We start from the raw sequence: 17,586 nt of genomic DNA on the forward strand, positions 1-17,586 counted from the left end.
CCATTTTAAAGCACAGCAAAGTTCAAATGGGAGTACAATTACAGATATTTTGTTTATTTATACAACAGAATGTGTCATCACTGTGCTTCATCTAATAGCAGAACCAAATGACCTGTATTGTCTTTTAGATTACATTAAATAGACAAGTACAAGTGATCAATACCGTTTGAGATGTTGCACAGATTATTACAGCAATTGTGAAGATCTCCACAGACCTGTGACAACCTACACATGCTACCTTGAACATGCACACTTTATATGATTACATAAGAAGACATTTATAGTTACAGTAATCTCAAAATGTGGCCATGGATGTTTTACACATTTTAAGGTTGAATCTTACATTAGTTTGTAAGATAGCCTTTTGTCTATTTACTGTATTACAAAAGCAACATTGAATTGACCTCGGACAGCATTTTACCTGGGAAGCCCAATTCCCCATTCAAACGGTTTCTAAATACACAATTAAATTAAAACACAGACTACCCCTTGCTAATCAGGACACTCTTGGGAATGTTGATTCACGGGAACCTGGCATAAGTATGTTTGTAGTGTAGCTAGACACTGAATGGCTCTGAATTCAATGTCAGCATGCAGTCAAAGCTATAACCACTTTTTGCAGCTAACTAGTGCTCTCAAATCGTATCCTGATGTCGACAGCAGATAGGAGTTTTATTCATAATATTACTATTGTAATTTAGTTGGCAAACATGTATTTTGAGAAAATAAGTTATATTAAGTGGCTAGCTAGCTAGCATTAGGAACGTTTTGTTGTCAAGACTGAGACCAAGCTAACCAGCTGAGCTAGCTAACAATGTAACAAAGTATAATTTCAAAAAATACTCCCATCAATTTAAAAAGAAATACTCCATCAACAAGCTCTGCATTTCAGGAATCACAGTAACAAGTACTCCAGTCGAACTTGTAAATTATTTAGCCATTTAAAAAAATACATTTTAAGAAAACTTGTTTTTGCCATAGCCATCACTGGCTTTCATGCGATTTAAACGTGAGCAGGTTTGAGGTTAAAGACACGACAGTTGCTATCCATTGGAGTGCTGCGATTGGTTGCCCAAAATTCGGGTTCGGGGCTTAGCGAAGGATTAATTGCGTTTGGTTGACAACAAATAAATATCAACATTTGAAGGAGATATATCTGGAAAATTAATTAAATTAATTACTGTGAGATTCGACGTTGGATGATCATAAAAGATTATCTCAGCAACTGAAGGTAATAAGAAACTTGTCTGATAGAAAACGGCCCATGTGGCATCAATATTAGTCAGAAACTTTATTATTCTAGTGTCAAAATTGACAACAAAGAGTAAATAGGATAATTTTGGTCACTAAGTCAGTCTCGTCCAAAACAGAGTTTTGTAAATGAGTTCGTCATGACTTACTAGAGGATTGGGGCTCCCGAGTGGCGCAGAGGTCTAAGGCACTGCATCTCACTGAGGTGTCACCACAGACCCTGGTTCAATTCCAGACTGTGTCGCAACAAGCTTTGATTGGGAGTGCCGTACAATTGTCCCAGTGTTGTCTGGCTGGGGTAGGCCGTCATTGTAAATAAAAATGTGTTCTTAACTGGCTTGCCTAGTTAAAAATAAATCAATTGGGTTTTGATTGTGACAATGCTCACTTACCCACTAACACAGGATACACAGCCTTTGGTGATCAATTCAATCCTACTGCAGAACACACAAACAGTGAGACAAATCTACCCGGCACTGCAGTAGATCGGACTTTGTTTAAGACGCCACACATTTTTTTTTTACTTGGAAAAAAAAACTGCACCAAATGCATTAGCTAGATGTAAAATTGCAGGACTAAAATCTCCTCTGTAAAAGCGTCAACATTGATGGCAGATTTATTGAGTTCTCAGATTCATTCTGATTATTTAGAGGAAGTGACACTTGCATCATGTGATGCAAACTCATCATACTGGCTGCATTTCTGCCTGCTTGAAAGGCGAATAGGTCAGATACACATAAAACAGATGCACACAGATGCACAAAAACGTAATAACATTCAAAATGGGTGAATCTTTCCTTTAACTGCTCTATCCTTTAATACCTTGCTCTCCTGCTTGCAAGCCACTCTTCCCTAGAGGTTCTGCATTCTCCTGTGCCCTGAACCATGCAGCCCTCTCTTTGTTGGATAGAGGCATCTAGGACAGAATTTCCCTTAAAACATCAAAACTGTACTTATAAATCCTTGATCAAATCCTTATGATTTGAGTTGATAACTTAAATAATATTGACCATATTGCTATCTCTTTTGTTAATTAACAACATAAATAAAGACAACACATGTCTTACATTGTCATGAATAAAACATAACAATAAAACATAACAATATCAAGTCCAGGTCCTAAAAGCTTATGAATAGTGACAAACAATAAAGATATACATGTGTCATTCGGAGTAACACACTACATTGTGGTATAACAGTTATCCCGAATGACAGCTTTTTAATGTCATATTTCACATCAAATGTGATATCAAATAAAAAAATAAAACAACATTATAAATGCTTTTAAGCGTTCTACTGCATGACACAAGATTTTATATCATAGTGCAACAGTGACCGAATACCCTAACCGAAAAAAACAGGCTTCTGGCAAACAGTTGTGGCAAATCTTTGGCAAATTTGCATCAAGTTTTGTGGCAAATTGCGGAGGTAAAATTGTGGCAACTTGTGAACTTCTGGCAAACTTGTGGCGAACATTCTGTTTGCTGCAAACTCAGTATGAATATGCAAATTAGATCAGGTTTTTGGTTACTGTGTGTTAAACATTGAAATGTATTCACATAAGCAAAATCACAACTTTAAATGAACTTACTTCACAGAGAAAAAAAACTAAACATGCTAAATGTATTAAATATACTAAACATGTATTCAACATCTTTAACAGTTAAAAATAAGTCCAATACAACTTCAAATAAATCAGCATGCTAATGAAGAAAAGGGAAGACTGCATATTTCCCAAATAAATGGTTTATTTAATATTTTTATGGATCTACAACATTTATATGAGAGAAATGGGAACAGTATGGGGATGATGACCTTAGGATGTTTAAAGGGACAACTACATAATTATTTACATGAGTCAAGTGATAACTGAGCAATAGTTTTCAACCAATGGAAGTTAAAAAGATAATTAAAAGTGTTTTATTAATTAAAACAACAAAAACAGGTTTTTGAAATCTTTGCAAATGTATAAAATAAACTGTAATATCCCATTTACATAAGTATTCAGACCCTTTACTCAGTACTTTGTTGAAGCACTTTTGGCAGCGATTACAGCCTAGACTTCTTAGGTATGACACTACAAGCTGTATTTGTGGGGTTTCTCACATTATTTTCTGCAGATCCTCTCAAGCTCTGTCAGGTTGGATGGGGAGCATCACTGCACAGCTATTTTCAGGTATCTCCAGAGATGCTCATTTAGGTTCAAGTCTGGCCTCTGGCTGGGTCACTCAAGGACATTCAAAGTCTCGAAGCCACTCCTGCGCTGCCTTGGCTGTGTGCTTAGGGTTGTTGCCTTGTTGGAAGGTGAACATTCGCCCAAGTTTGAGGTCCTGAGCATTCTGGAGCAGGTTTACATCAAGGATCTCTCTGTACTTCACTCTGTTAATCTTTCCCTCGATCCTGACTGGGCTTCCAGTCCCTGCCGCTGAAAAACATCCCCACAGCATGATGCTGCCACCACCATGCTTCACCGCAGGGATGGTATTGGCCAGGTGATGAGCGGTGCCTGGTTTCCTCCAGACGTGACTCTTGGCATTCAGGCCAAAGAGTTCAATCTTGATATCATCAGACCAGAGAATCTTGTTTCTCATGGCCAGAGTCCTTTAGGTGCTTTTTAGCAAACTCCAAGCAGGCTATCATGTGTCTTTTACTGAGGAGTGGCTTCCGTCTGGCCACTCTACCATAAAGGTCCTTCTGGAAGGTTCTCCCATCTCCACAGAGGTACTCTGATAGAGTGACCATTGGTTTCTTGGTCACCTCCCTGACCAAGACCCTTCTCCCCCAATTGCTCAGTTTGGCCGGGCTGCCAGTTCTAGGAAGAGTCTTGGTGGTTCCAAACTTCTATTTAAGATTGATGGAGGACACTGTTCTTTGGGACCTTCTATGCTGCAGACATTTTTTGGTACCCTTCCCCAGATCGGTGCCTCCACACAACCCTGTCTCTCAGCTCTACGTACAATTCCTTTGACCTCATGGCTTGGTTTTTGCTCTGACGGCGCCGGAGAAGATGACTGACGTTTTACGTGCGCCTAACCGATTGTGTTTTTCTGTTCGCTTTTTTTGCGTTGTTTGTAACTTATTTTTTAAACATATTTTGTACATAATGTTGCTGTCTCTTATGACCGAAATATCTTCTGGACATCAGAACAGCGATTACTCTAGCAGATGCTTTTTTTTCTTCCTTTAACGAGTCTGACGAGCCTAACGTGAACGACATACTGCTTTCCCGGGAACAGGCCCAAATCACCGTCATCTGTGTGAAGAGACGACGGACAAAAAGAGGACAGAGGTCGGGCTGCCTTCTGAGAATTTGAAGGCGATCGAATAAACCCCCCTTGCCTTACATTCTTTTAGCTAACGTACAATCTTTGGAAAATAAAAAAATCGACCACCTACGAGGAAGATTAAACCATCAACGGGACATTAAAAACGAATATATTATGCTTCACGGAGTTGTGGCTGAACGACGACATTTTCAGATGGCTGGTTATACGCTGTATTGGCAGGATAGAACAGCTGCGTCTGGTAAGACAAGGGGTGGTGGACTTTGCATATATGTAAACAACAGCTGGTGTATGACATCTAAGGAAGTCTCGAGGTTTTGCTCACCTGAGGTAGAGTACCTCATGATAAGCTGTAGACCACACTATCTACCTAGAGAGTTTTCATCTGTATTTTTCGTTGCTGTCCACATACCCCCACAGACCAATGCTGGCACTAAGACTGCAATCAATGAGCTGTATTCCGCCATAAGCAAACAGGAAAACGCTCATCCAGAGGCGGCACTCCTAGTGGCCGGGGACTTTAATGCAGGGAAACTTAAATCTGCTTTACCTCATTTCTATCAGCAGGTTAAATGTGCAACCAGAGGGGAAAAACACTCTGGAACATCTTTACTCCACACACCGAGACGCCTACAAAGCTCTCCATTTGGCAAATCTGACCATAGTTCTATCCTCCTGATTCCTGCTTACAAGCAAAAATTAAAGCAGGAAGTACCAGTGACTCGCTCAATACGGAAGTGGTCAGATGACGCAGATGCTACACTACAGGACTGTTTTGCTATCACTTTAGCAGGAAGCACCAGTGACTCGGTCAATTTAAAAAAAGTGGTCAGATGAAGCAGATGCTAAACTACAGGACTGTTTTGCTATCACAGACTGGAACATGTTCCGGGATTTTTCCGATGTCATTGAGGAGTACACCACATCAGTCACTGGCTTTATCAACAAGTGCATTGAGGACGCTGTCCCCACAGTGACTGTACGTACATACCCCAACCAGAAGCCATGGATTACAGGCAACATTCGCACTAAGCCAAAGGGTAGAGCTGTCGCTTTCAAGGTGCGGAACTCTAACCCGGAAGCTTACAAGAAATCCCGCTTTGCCCTGTGACGAACCATCAAACAGGCAAAGCGTCAATACAGGGCTAAGATTGAATCATACTACACCGGCTCCGACGCTCGTCAGATGTGGCAGGGCTTGCAAACCATTACAGACTACAAAGGGAAGCACAGCCGAGAGCTGCCCAGTGACACGAGCCTACCAGACGAACTAAACTACTTCTATGCTCGCTTCGGGGCAAATAACACTTAAACATGCATGAGAGCACCAGCTGTTCCGGATGACTGTGTGATCACGCTTAGGGTTGCAAAGGGTCAGAAACTTTCCGGTAAATTTCTGGAATTTTTCCATGGTAAGTTAAGCCCAGGAATGTTGCTTAAATTCATCAAAAACGTTAGCTTATAACAGTGAATATTTTTTGTGGGATACACATAAGGCAATCCTAGGTCTTGTGGCATATATTGGTTTAACTATCCCGATTCAATGGAATTGCAACCCTCTGCATGCACAGTGTATTCTTACATCACATGTACAGCTGATTCTCAAGATCTTTCACACTAAAGAGATGCTATTGGCCCACAGGACTACATGTTTTCTGGTAAGTTTTGATTACAATACTGGGTGGGGAGAATATATTTTATACGACATACATGATTTTTTGTTAACTAGTAAATAGTAGCCTACAGAAATGTGTGTTTAAATAATTTCTAACTTGTTAATTAACATTTTCTGCTAGTTAATTTTTGCTACCATGTGGGTTTTAGCTTGTTGAGCCTGCTAACTGAGGAGTGCTAAGTCACCTGTTTCCATACATGTTTCGTTTTAAAATATATATCTTACAAAGGAGTTGTTTAATCTAACTGCTTAACTATTTATGTTGTTTTTTACTCATTTTTAAAAATCTTTACAGAAAAATGGCACGGAAACGATCAGATGTGTAGAGACATTTCACTGCAGATAATGTAGATGGAAAAGCTGTGTACATTTGCAAATACAGTGCCAAATCATATGTGAAGAATGCAACAAAGATGCAAATCATAGAGAAAGCAGACTGTATTGCAATCATCTCTGATGGGTGGTCGAATGTTTGTGGGAATAATTAACGATATCATCTCTACCCCTCAAACAGTATTCTACAAGAGCACAGACACAAGGAACAACAGACACACCAGTCTCTACATTGCAGATGAGCTGAAGGCAGTCATCGATGACCTTGGACCACAGAAGGTATTTACACTGGTGACAGACAATGCTGCGAACATGAAGGATGATTGGTCTAGAGTGGAGGAGTCCTACCCTCACATTATTACACCCATTGGTTGAAATACATAAAAAAGCGTGAAGAAGATCAACAAGGCCTATGGTGTCATCACTATCGTGTCTTGCCACCTTGGCCTGGATGAGAGCAAGATTCTTGGCAGTCTGGCGAAGTACACTACCAAGCAAGGGCTTTGGGATGGAGATGCAATATGGCAGTTGTGCCAACATATCTCATCAGTCATCTGGTGGAAGGGACTTTGCGGATCTGAGGCTCTTTCCCCTGTTGCCTCCATCATCCTCCAAATCCCACCAACATCAGCTGCCTCAGAGCGCAACTGGACCTTGTTTGGGAACACACACACCAAAGCACGCAACAGGCTGACCAATGCAAGGGTTGAAAAATTGGTGGCCATCTGGGCAAATTTGAGGCTTTTTGAGCCTGACAACGAGCCATCTTCAACAAGATTGGAAAGTGACAGTGAAGATGAGGCCTCAGAGTCTGAGGTTCAATAGGTGAACATTGAGGAAGTCCAGGGAGAAGACATGGAAGCATGAGAGGAAGACAACCAAAGCTTTAGATTTTAGACTATCATTTTACAGATGTATATTGAAAATGTTTTTGGGAGATGAGATGGATCATTCAATATTCCTTTTCTTTTGTTGTTCAGTGAAATCATCCCTTGTGAAGAGTCAACTCATTTAAAGTTCAATTTGTAACTAAATTGTTTTTTAATTTCTATTGGAAGGATTTGATCATTTGCAATTATGTATACAATTATGTATACGTAAAAGGTTTATGTTTCTGTCTCTATATTATATGGTACAAATATCCAATGCAAAAAACATCTACATTTAAATGGTATTAATATTAATTCCCATATATTCCCAGGGAAAGTTTCCACCTCTGAATCTTCCCCAAAATGTGCAACCCTAATCATGCTCTCCGCAGCCAATGTGAGTAAGACCTTTAAACAGGTCAACATTCACAAGGCCGCAGGGCCAGACGGATTACCAGGACGTGTACTTCGAGCATGGGCTGACCAACTGGCAAAGTGTCTTCACTGACATTTTCAACCACTCCCTGTCAGAGTCTGTAATACCAACATGTTTCAAGCAGACCACCATAGTCCCTGTGCCCAAGAACACTAAGGTAACCTGCCTAAATGACTACCTGGTAGCACTCACATCTGTAGCCATGAAGTGTTTTGAAAGGCTGGTCATGGCTCACATCAACCCCATTATCCCAGAAACCCTAGACCCACTTCAATTTGCATACCGCCCTAACAGATCCACAGATGATGCAATCTCTATTGCGCTCAACACTGCCCTTTCCCACCTGGACAAAAGGAACACCTATGTGAGAATGCTATTCATTGACTACAGCTCAGCGTTCAACATCATAGTGCCCTCAAAGCTCATCAATAAGCTAAGGACCCTGGGACTAAACACCTCCCTCTGCAACTGGATCCTGGACTTCCTAACGGGCCGCCCCCAGGTGGTAAGGGTAGGTAAAAACACATCCGCCACGCTGATCCCCAACACAGGGGCCCCTCAGGGGTGCGTGCAAAGTCCCCCCCTGTACTCCTTGTTCACTCATGACTACACGGCCAGGCACGACTCCAACACCATAATTAAGTTTGCCGATGACACAACAGTGATCTGATCACCGACAACGTCGAGACAGCCTATAAGGAGGTCAGATACCTGGCCATGTGGTGCCAGGACAACAACCTCTCCCTCAACGTGATCAAGACAAAGGAGATGATTGTGGACTACAGGAAAAAGAGGACTGAGTACGCCCCCATTCTCATCGACGGGGCTGTAGTGGAGCAGGTTGAGAGCTGCATGTTCCTTGGTGTCCACATCACCAACAAACTAACATGGTGCAAGCACACCAAGACAGTCGTGAAGAGGGCACAACAAAACCTATTCCCCCTCAGGAGACTGAAAATAATTGGCATGGGTTCTCAGATCCTCAAGAGGTTCTACAGCTGCACCATCAAGAGCATCACTGCCTGGTATGGCAACTGCTCGGCATCCGACCGCAAGGCACTACAGAGGGCAGTGTGTACTGCCCAGTACATCACAGGGGCCAAGCTTCCTGCCATCCAGGACCTCTATACCAGGCGGTGTCAGAGGAAGGGCCTAAAAATTGTTAAAGACTCAAACCACTCTAGTCATTGACTGTTCTCTCTGCTACCACACGGAAAGCGGTACCGGAGCGCCAAGTCCAAGAGGCTTATAAACAGCTTCTACCCCCAAGCCATAAGTCTCCTGAACATCTAATCATATAGCTTCCCAGACTATTTGCATTGCCCCCCCTCTTTCACACCGCTGCTACTCTGTTATTATCTATGCACAGTCACTTTAATAACTCTACATGTACAAATGACCTCAATTACTTTGACTAACTGGTGTTCCCGCACATTGACTCTGTACTGGTATATAGTCTCGCTATTGTTATTTTGCTGCTGCGCTTTAACTACTTGTTACTTTTATTTCTTATTCTTATTCTTATTTTTTAAACTGCATTGTTGGTTAAACTGCGCCGAACACTGTTGTATTCGGAGCATGTGACTAATCAAATTTGATTTGATCTGTGGGACCTTATATAGACAGATGTGTGCCTTTCCAAATCATGTCCAATAGACTCCAGTCAAGTTGTAAAAACACACGCAAGGATGATCAATAGAATCAGGATGAACCAGACGTCAATTTTGAGTCTCATATAAAAAGTGTCTGAATACTTATGTAAATAAGGTATTTCACCTTTTATTTGTAAGTCATTTGCAGAAAATATCTAAAAACCTGTTTTCACTTGGTCATAATGTGGTATTGTGTGTAGATTGATAAGGGGATTTTTTTTAAATGCATTTACGAATAAGGCTGTAACATAACAAAATGTGTAAATAGTGAAGGGGTTCGAATACTTTCCGAAAGGACTGTATATTGCTGGATTAAAACAACCCAGTGTATTGGGTTGTGACATAAATCCAGCATATTGGGTTGAGGGCTTGACCCAACAGCTGGGTAATATATGTAATCCTTGGGTTATTTTCAGTCATCCTAATTTCAATTTTGCTAGCATATTTTTGCCTTCTATACCATCCCTTTCCGACATACACAATCAAGATACAATGATGAATTTCAAATAATTAATTTCTATTGCATGCATTTTAGAACATACTGTACATCACGTCAGAGAATGTACAAGAATATATACACATGTTAAATAGCACATTGAAGCAAAGCCATATTATCTAAATATGTATTTCACAATATTTAATAAAATAGGATTGATTATGAGAATTGATTTATATTATTTAATGAACCAAACAGTCCAAACATCAGACTAAAGCCTTAGCTGAACTTGATGTGTTTATTTTGCTCCTTTGCACCCCATTATTTCTATTTCTACTTTGCACATTCTTCCACTGCAAATCTACCATTCCAGTGTTTTACTTGCTATATTGTATTTACTTTGCCACCATGGCCTTTTTTTTTTGCCTTTACCTCCCTTATCTCACCTCATTTGCTCGAACTGCTTTGCTTAATCTTGGCCAGGTTGCAATTGTAAATGAGAACTTGTTCTCAACTTGCCTACCTGGTTAAATAAAGGTGAAATAAAAATAAATAAGTAAAAATGTGCACACTCAGATTGCAATTGGAGAGAAACAACGCCTGAGTGCGTGTGACACAGTCTGTCTTGAGGGGTTATTAACGCAGATCTGTCTATCAGACAGTGCCAGAGCTATTCAATAGATTTTCACATTCACGGAGACACTTCGGCTATCTTAGGTGACAGCACACACACACACACACACACACACACACACACACACACACACACACACAAAATTCTGTTTTGTCATATAATAATGGTCTCCATTTGGGTCGAGTTAAAGCACTGTTACACAGAACAAGCGTAAAATATTACATTTGAAGGTCTCTTTACTAATGACTTGTTGCTTAATAACTGTATCATTCACCAAGCACTTTTCACAATCCCCAAAAATGTCATATTTGTATTTAAAATAAAATGTGATAAAATGAAAGCGTAACAGAATGCGCTTCAGTAGTTGAACTAAAGGCAAATGAGCCACATACCGTTGTTACTGTAGGCACAAAGCAGCCACGAATGCATAAAAAAACGAACTAAAAGAATAAAAAATAAAAATAGGACTTAGGAAGCTCACATCCAATGCCCCAAGCAGTGTACTTTGCTCCACTAATGACTGTAAACCCCTGTGAGCAGTCCCCAAGAGCCAACACAAATGGGTAGGGTCTGGTCACCTCTGCCTGGTGGAGGTACTCAACCATGTTGGACCCAACCTGTTAAGAGCAATCTTTAGATTTTAGAATATGAGAACTTGTGCAAAGCATGGAGGCACACTAACAATACCATCACACACTTCACTGTATGTTGTATATTTTATAGTCATTTACATCAATCAACACCCAATCCTTACATCTTCCATTAATTTTTTGGCTGGGGGTCATAGGTTAATTTATACAACACTAACCACATTTCCATCCAACCATTTCATGCGGATGAATAACCTGACTCATGGAAAAAGTCACGACCTGGCTGACCGGGCTGATGGGAACATGAAGTGCTGGAACAATTTTATAAATGCCTACAGACAATTTGTTCGTTCGACATGTTGGGATAATTTTGTGTTGTTAAAATGAATTGTGAGAAATGGCGGTGGAAACTCCTTTATGGGAAAATATTGATACAATAACCATCAAATCGAAGTAAACTTGGAGTCACGCGATGATATGGTGTGCGGTCCTCCCACTAAAACACAGGAAAGCATGCAGTTTATTAAACTACAGATTAAATAAATGACGAACTTCACAGGGTGGTGAATGTGCAAGGTGAAGAGCTTGATGCTCCTTTCCAATAAATGTTGAGGGTCTTATTCTGGTAACATGATGATAAATGCTTGGCTCCTGTTTTGTCAAATGAAAAATAATATTGCTGTTATCCATAATAATCTCATAATGTAGGTAGCCTACCCCCACTGTGTGTGCAAGCTGTTGGCTAGAGGGCATGTGCCAAGACCAGAGTGGGCACATTTGGTATATTTATTCATTTATTTTTTATTTCACCTTTATTTAACCAGGTAGGCTAGTTGAGAACAAGTTCTCATTTACAACTGTGACTTGGCCAAGATAAACAAGACAAAGCAGTTCGACACATAATACAGAGTTACACATGGAATAAACAAACATACAGTCAATAATACAGTAGAAAAAGTCTATATAAAGTGTGTGCAAATGAGGTAAGATAAGGCAATAAATAGGCCATGGTGGCGAAGTAATTACAATATAGCAATTAAACACTGGAGTGGTAGATGTGCAGAGGATGAATGTGCAAGTAAAGATACTGGGGTGCAAAGGAGCAAGATAAATAAATACAGTATGGGGATGAGGTAGTTGGATGGGCTATTTACAGATGGCCTATGTACAGGTGCAGTGATCTGTGAGCTGCTCTGACAGCTGGGGCTTAAAGCTAGTGAGGGAGATATGAGTCTCCAGCTTTAGTGATTTTTGCAGTTCGTTCCAGTCATTGGCAGCAGAGAACAGGAAGGAAAGGTGGCCAAATGTGTTAAGGCAGGGTAAGATAGATATAGGTCTGTAGCAATTTGGGTCTAGAGTGTCTCCCCCTTTGAAGAGGGGGATGACCGCGGCAGCTTTACAATCTTTGGGAATCTCAGACGATACGAAAGAGAGGTTGAGTAGGCTAGTAATAGGGGTTGCAACAATTTCAGATGATCATTTTAGAAAGAGGCTCCAGATTGTGTAGCCCGGCTGATTTGTAGGGATCCAGATTTTGCCGCTCTTTCAGAACATCAGCTATCTGGATTTGGGTGAAGGAGAAATGGGGAGGCTTGGGCAAGTTGCTGTGGGGGGTGCAGGGCTGTTGACCGGGGTAGGGGTAGCCACGGGAGAAAGCATGGCCAGCCGTAGAAAAAATGCTTATTGAAATTCTCAATTATAGTGGATTTATTGTTGGTGACAGTGTTTCCCAGCTGGGAGGAGGTGCTTTTATTCTCCATGGACTTTACAGTGTCGCAGAACTTTTGGGAGTTTGTGCTACAGGATGCAAATTTCTGCTTGAAAAAGCTGGCCTTAGCTTTCCCTAACTGCCTGTGTATATTGGTTCCTAACTTCCCTTAAAAGTTGCATTTCACGGAGGCTATTCGATACTAATGCAGAACACCACAGGATGTTTTTGTGCTGGTGAAGGGCAGTCAGGTATGGAGAGAACCAAGGGCTAGATCTTTTCCTGGTTCTACATTTTTTGAATGGGGCATACTTATTTAAGATGGTGAGGAAGGCCCTTTTAAAGAATAACCAGGCATCCTCTACTGACAGGATGAGGTCAATATCCTTCCAGGATACAGTGCCTTGCGAAAGTATTCGGCCCCCTTGAACTTTGCGACCTTTTGCCACATTTCAGGCTTCAAACATAAAGATATAAAACTGTATTTTTTTGTGAAGAATCAACAACAAGTGGGACACAATCATGAAGTGGAACGACATTTATTGGATATTTCTAACTTTTTTAACAAATCAAAAACTGAAAAATTGGGCGTGCAAAATTATTCAGCCCCTTTACTTTCAGTGCAGCAAACTCTCCAGAAGTTCAGTGAGGATCTCTGAATGATCCAATGTTGACCTAAATGACTAATGATGATAAATACAATCCACCTGTGTGTAATCAAGTCTCCGTATAAATGCACCTGCACTGTGATAGTCTCAGAGGTCCGTTAAAAGCGCAGAGAGCATCATGAAGAACAAGGAACACACCAGGCAGGTCCGAGATACTGCTGTGAAGAAGTTTAAAGCCGGATTTGGATACAAAAAGATTTCCCAAGCTTTAAACATCCCAAGGAGCACTGTGCAAGCAATAATATTGAAATGGAAGGAGTATCAGACCACTGCAAATCTACCAAGACCTGGCCGTCCCTCTAAACTTTCAGCTCATACAAAAGACCTGAGACTGGGACGGAGATTTGTCTTCCAACAAGACAATGATCCAAAACATAAAGCAAAATCTACAATGGAATGGTTCAAAAATAAACATATCCAGGTGATAGAATGGCCAAGTCAAAGTCCAGACCTGAATCCAATCGAGAATCTGTGGAAAGAACTGAAAACTGCTGTTCACAAATGCTCTCCATCCAACCTCACTGAGCTCGAGCTGTTTTGCAAGGAGGAATGGGAAAAAATGTGAGTCTCTCGATGTGCAAAACTGATAGAGACATACCCCAAGCGACTTACAGCTGTAATCGCAGCAAAAGGTGGCGCTACAAAGTATTAACTTAAGGGGGCTGAATAATTTTGCACGCCCAATTTTTCAGTTTTTGATTTGTTAAAAAAGTTTGAAATATCCAATAAATGTCGTTCTACTTCATGATTGTGTCCCACTTGTTGTTGATTCTTCACAAAAAAATACAGTTTTATATCTTTATGTTTGAAGCCTGAAATGTGGCAAAAGGTTGCAAAGTTCAAGAGGGCCGAATACTTTCGCAAGGCACTGTAGTTCTAAGTATTGTGAGGTTTCCTCAACTCTTTTCTTTGACTCTCTGGGGGATGTGAAATCAATTGGAGAGGCTGAGAGGGAACAGTGTGATGACCCTATTATAGTTGGAGATTATTTATTCTAGTGAACCCCTTAAATAATATGTCTCCTGGGACGGATGGTTTTACAAAACTTTTTCTCAACATTTAGCCCCCTTTCTGTTGGAGGTATTTTATGAAAGAAAATACTCTTAAAGATAAATTGTGCTCAACATTTCTTATAAAATCCAACTTCAATTTGGAATTTCATCCCTCATATCTTCTCCCATTTTGGTGGCTTCAATTTTATGTTACTTGGCAACTAAACTCAGCAAAAAAAGAAACGTCCCTTTTTCAGGAGAATGTCTTTCAAAGATAATTCGTAAAAATCCAAATAACTTCTCAGATCTTCATTGTAAAGGGTTTAAACACTGTTTGCCATGCTTGTTCAATGAACCATAAAAAATTCATGAACATGCACCTGTGGAACGGTCGTTAAGACACCAACAGCTTACAGACGGTAGGCAATTAAGGTCACAGTTATGAAAACTTAGGATACTAAAGAGGCCATTCCACTGACTCTGAAAAACACCAAAATAATGATACCCAGGGTCCCTGCTCATCTGTGTGAATGTGCCTTACGCATGCTGCAAGGAGGCATGAGGACTGCAGATGTGGCCAGGGCAATAAATTGCAATGTCCGTACTGTGACACGCCTAAGACATCGCTACGGGGAGACAGGACGGACAGCTGATCGTCCTCGCAGTGGCAGACCACGTGTAAAAACACCTGCACAGGATCGGTACATCTGAACATCACACCTGCGGCACAGGTACAGGATGGCAACAACAACTGCCCAAGTTACACCAGGAAAGCACAATCCCTCCATCAGTGCTCAGACTGTCCGCAATAGGCTGAGAGAGGCTGGATTGAGGGCTTGTAGGCCTGTTGTCTGGTGAGGACATTCCTTACATCACCGGCAACAACGTCTCCTGTAGGCACAAACCCACCGTCGCTGGACCAGACAATACTGGCAAAAACGTATTTTCACTGACAAATTGCGGTTTTGTCTCACCAGGGGTGATGGTCGGATTCGCATTTATCGTCAAAGGAATGAGCATTACACCGAGGCCTGTACTCTGGAGCGGGATTGATTTGGAGGTGGAGGGTCGCTGCCGTGGCCAGCGAAGAGCCCGGATCTCATTCCCATTGAGCACGTCTGGGACCTGTTAGATCGGAGGGTGAGCACTTGGGCCATTCCCCCCAGAAATGTCCGGGAGCTTGCAGGTGCCTTGGTGGAAGATTTGTCAATATCTCATCTCACAGCAAGAACTAGCAAATCTGGTGCAGTCCATGAGGAGGAGATGCACTGCAGTACTTAATGCAACTGGTGGCCACACTAGATACTGACTGTTACTTTTGATTGTGACCCCTCATCCCTTGTTCAGGAACACATTATTCCATTTCTGTTAGTCACGTCTGTGGAACTTGTTCAGTTTGTCTCTGTTGTTGAATCTTTTTATGTTCATACAAATATTTACACCTGTTCAGTTTGCTGAAAATAAACGTAGTTGACAGTGAGAGGACGTTTCTTTTTTTGCTGAGTTTAACATTGATAAAATTCAAAATGATCTGCTCTTCATAGACAAGTAGTCTTAGCGTGGTCGTTCATATATTGAGAGAAAAAAATCCCTGCATAGGTGTTACAGGAATGTAACATGTTTTAATACCCAATTAAAATTCAAATTAAACACTGTCAATTCATAAGAATTTGTAAAACCCTTATTTGTATAAAATGGACAGAGACCAGTCTTTGAAATCAACCAGCTGTGTTTATTCTCGTGAATACTGCCCATGATACATTTTATCACAGGTTATAAACTGAAAATGACGTCAGCGTTTTCTAAACTGTTCCGTCTCTTCTTGACACTGGTCCAAAGGCTGTATAGTTCTCAAGCCTTCCCACATCGTCTAGAGCCAAGGTCAGCCTGTGTAGATAAGCATTCTAGCCAGTCTGGCGATATAGTTCATTCATTTCTACCAAGGAACAGACAGTCATTGTTCTAATTCTTGATTATATTTACACACATTATATTCAGTACTAGGATTAAAAAGAAAATTCATACATATACAGTAACATAATAGTATTCTGATTAGTCAGTCCTGATTGAAATGTATACATAATTAGTCATTATTGATAAAAATTCCCTTAACAATAGGTATTTCATTTGGAACAATAAGGATCTTTTGTATAGAAACAAGCCTTTATTTTTTAAGAACTGGTTCAGTAATCATATCCTGCTGGTGAGTCAACTTTTTAATGCAGAAGGATTGTTACTCAATTATAAGGAATTTTTATCTCGTTACAATATCTCTGTTACACCTAGAGAGTTGGCCATAGTCTTTGATGCCATTCCATCTGGAACTCTCATGTTGTTTAGAGGTGTAGCCAGACCTCACCTTCTTGACTTACCCTTACTTAATCCAGTTGACTCACTAATAGGAAAAACGTGTTTCTCCTTGCTCCCTCAGAACAACAGATCTATACGTGCTTTATTTCAAAGGGATATTGTATCCATTCCTTATGTCACAACTTACTGGAATACATTTGTCAATAATGTCTGTTGGAAAAAAAGTCTGGTTATTACCACACAAATACCTGCTTGTTAACAAGGTCAAAGAGGTCTCTTTCAGAATGATCCAGAAGTATTACCCTGTGAATCATTTACCTAAAGAAACTTTAAAAAAAAATACATTAACAATAACTATACTTTTTGTGTTGAGCATACAGAAACAGTTTCACATTGGTTTTGGCATTGTCTTACATGTAAAACAAATTATGGAAAGATATTCACAGTTTTATAATCGTTAATATTCTTGGTGGACTTTTGTTTGTAATGGGAGAATGTTCTGCTCGGTTTCCTTAACTATAATAAGGATAAAGAAAAACTATTTTACATAAAGGTAAATTCACTAATAAAAAACCACTCTCCGTGTTTTCTATAAGGAATTCGAGCAGTACATCAATACCATTCAACATTCTACTAAAAAAAAGCTGTTAAAACAATGTGTTTTTTTAAGATCTTTGTATAATCTGTCATTTGTTGTACCCCCTAGCATATGTTATCATTGTCTGTTTGTATGTATACTGATTTTTCT

This window comes from Oncorhynchus mykiss, chromosome Y (genome assembly GCF_013265735.2).
Source record: "Oncorhynchus mykiss isolate Arlee chromosome Y, USDA_OmykA_1.1, whole genome shotgun sequence".
In the NCBI taxonomy this organism is placed as follows: Eukaryota; Metazoa; Chordata; class Actinopteri; order Salmoniformes; family Salmonidae; genus Oncorhynchus; species Oncorhynchus mykiss.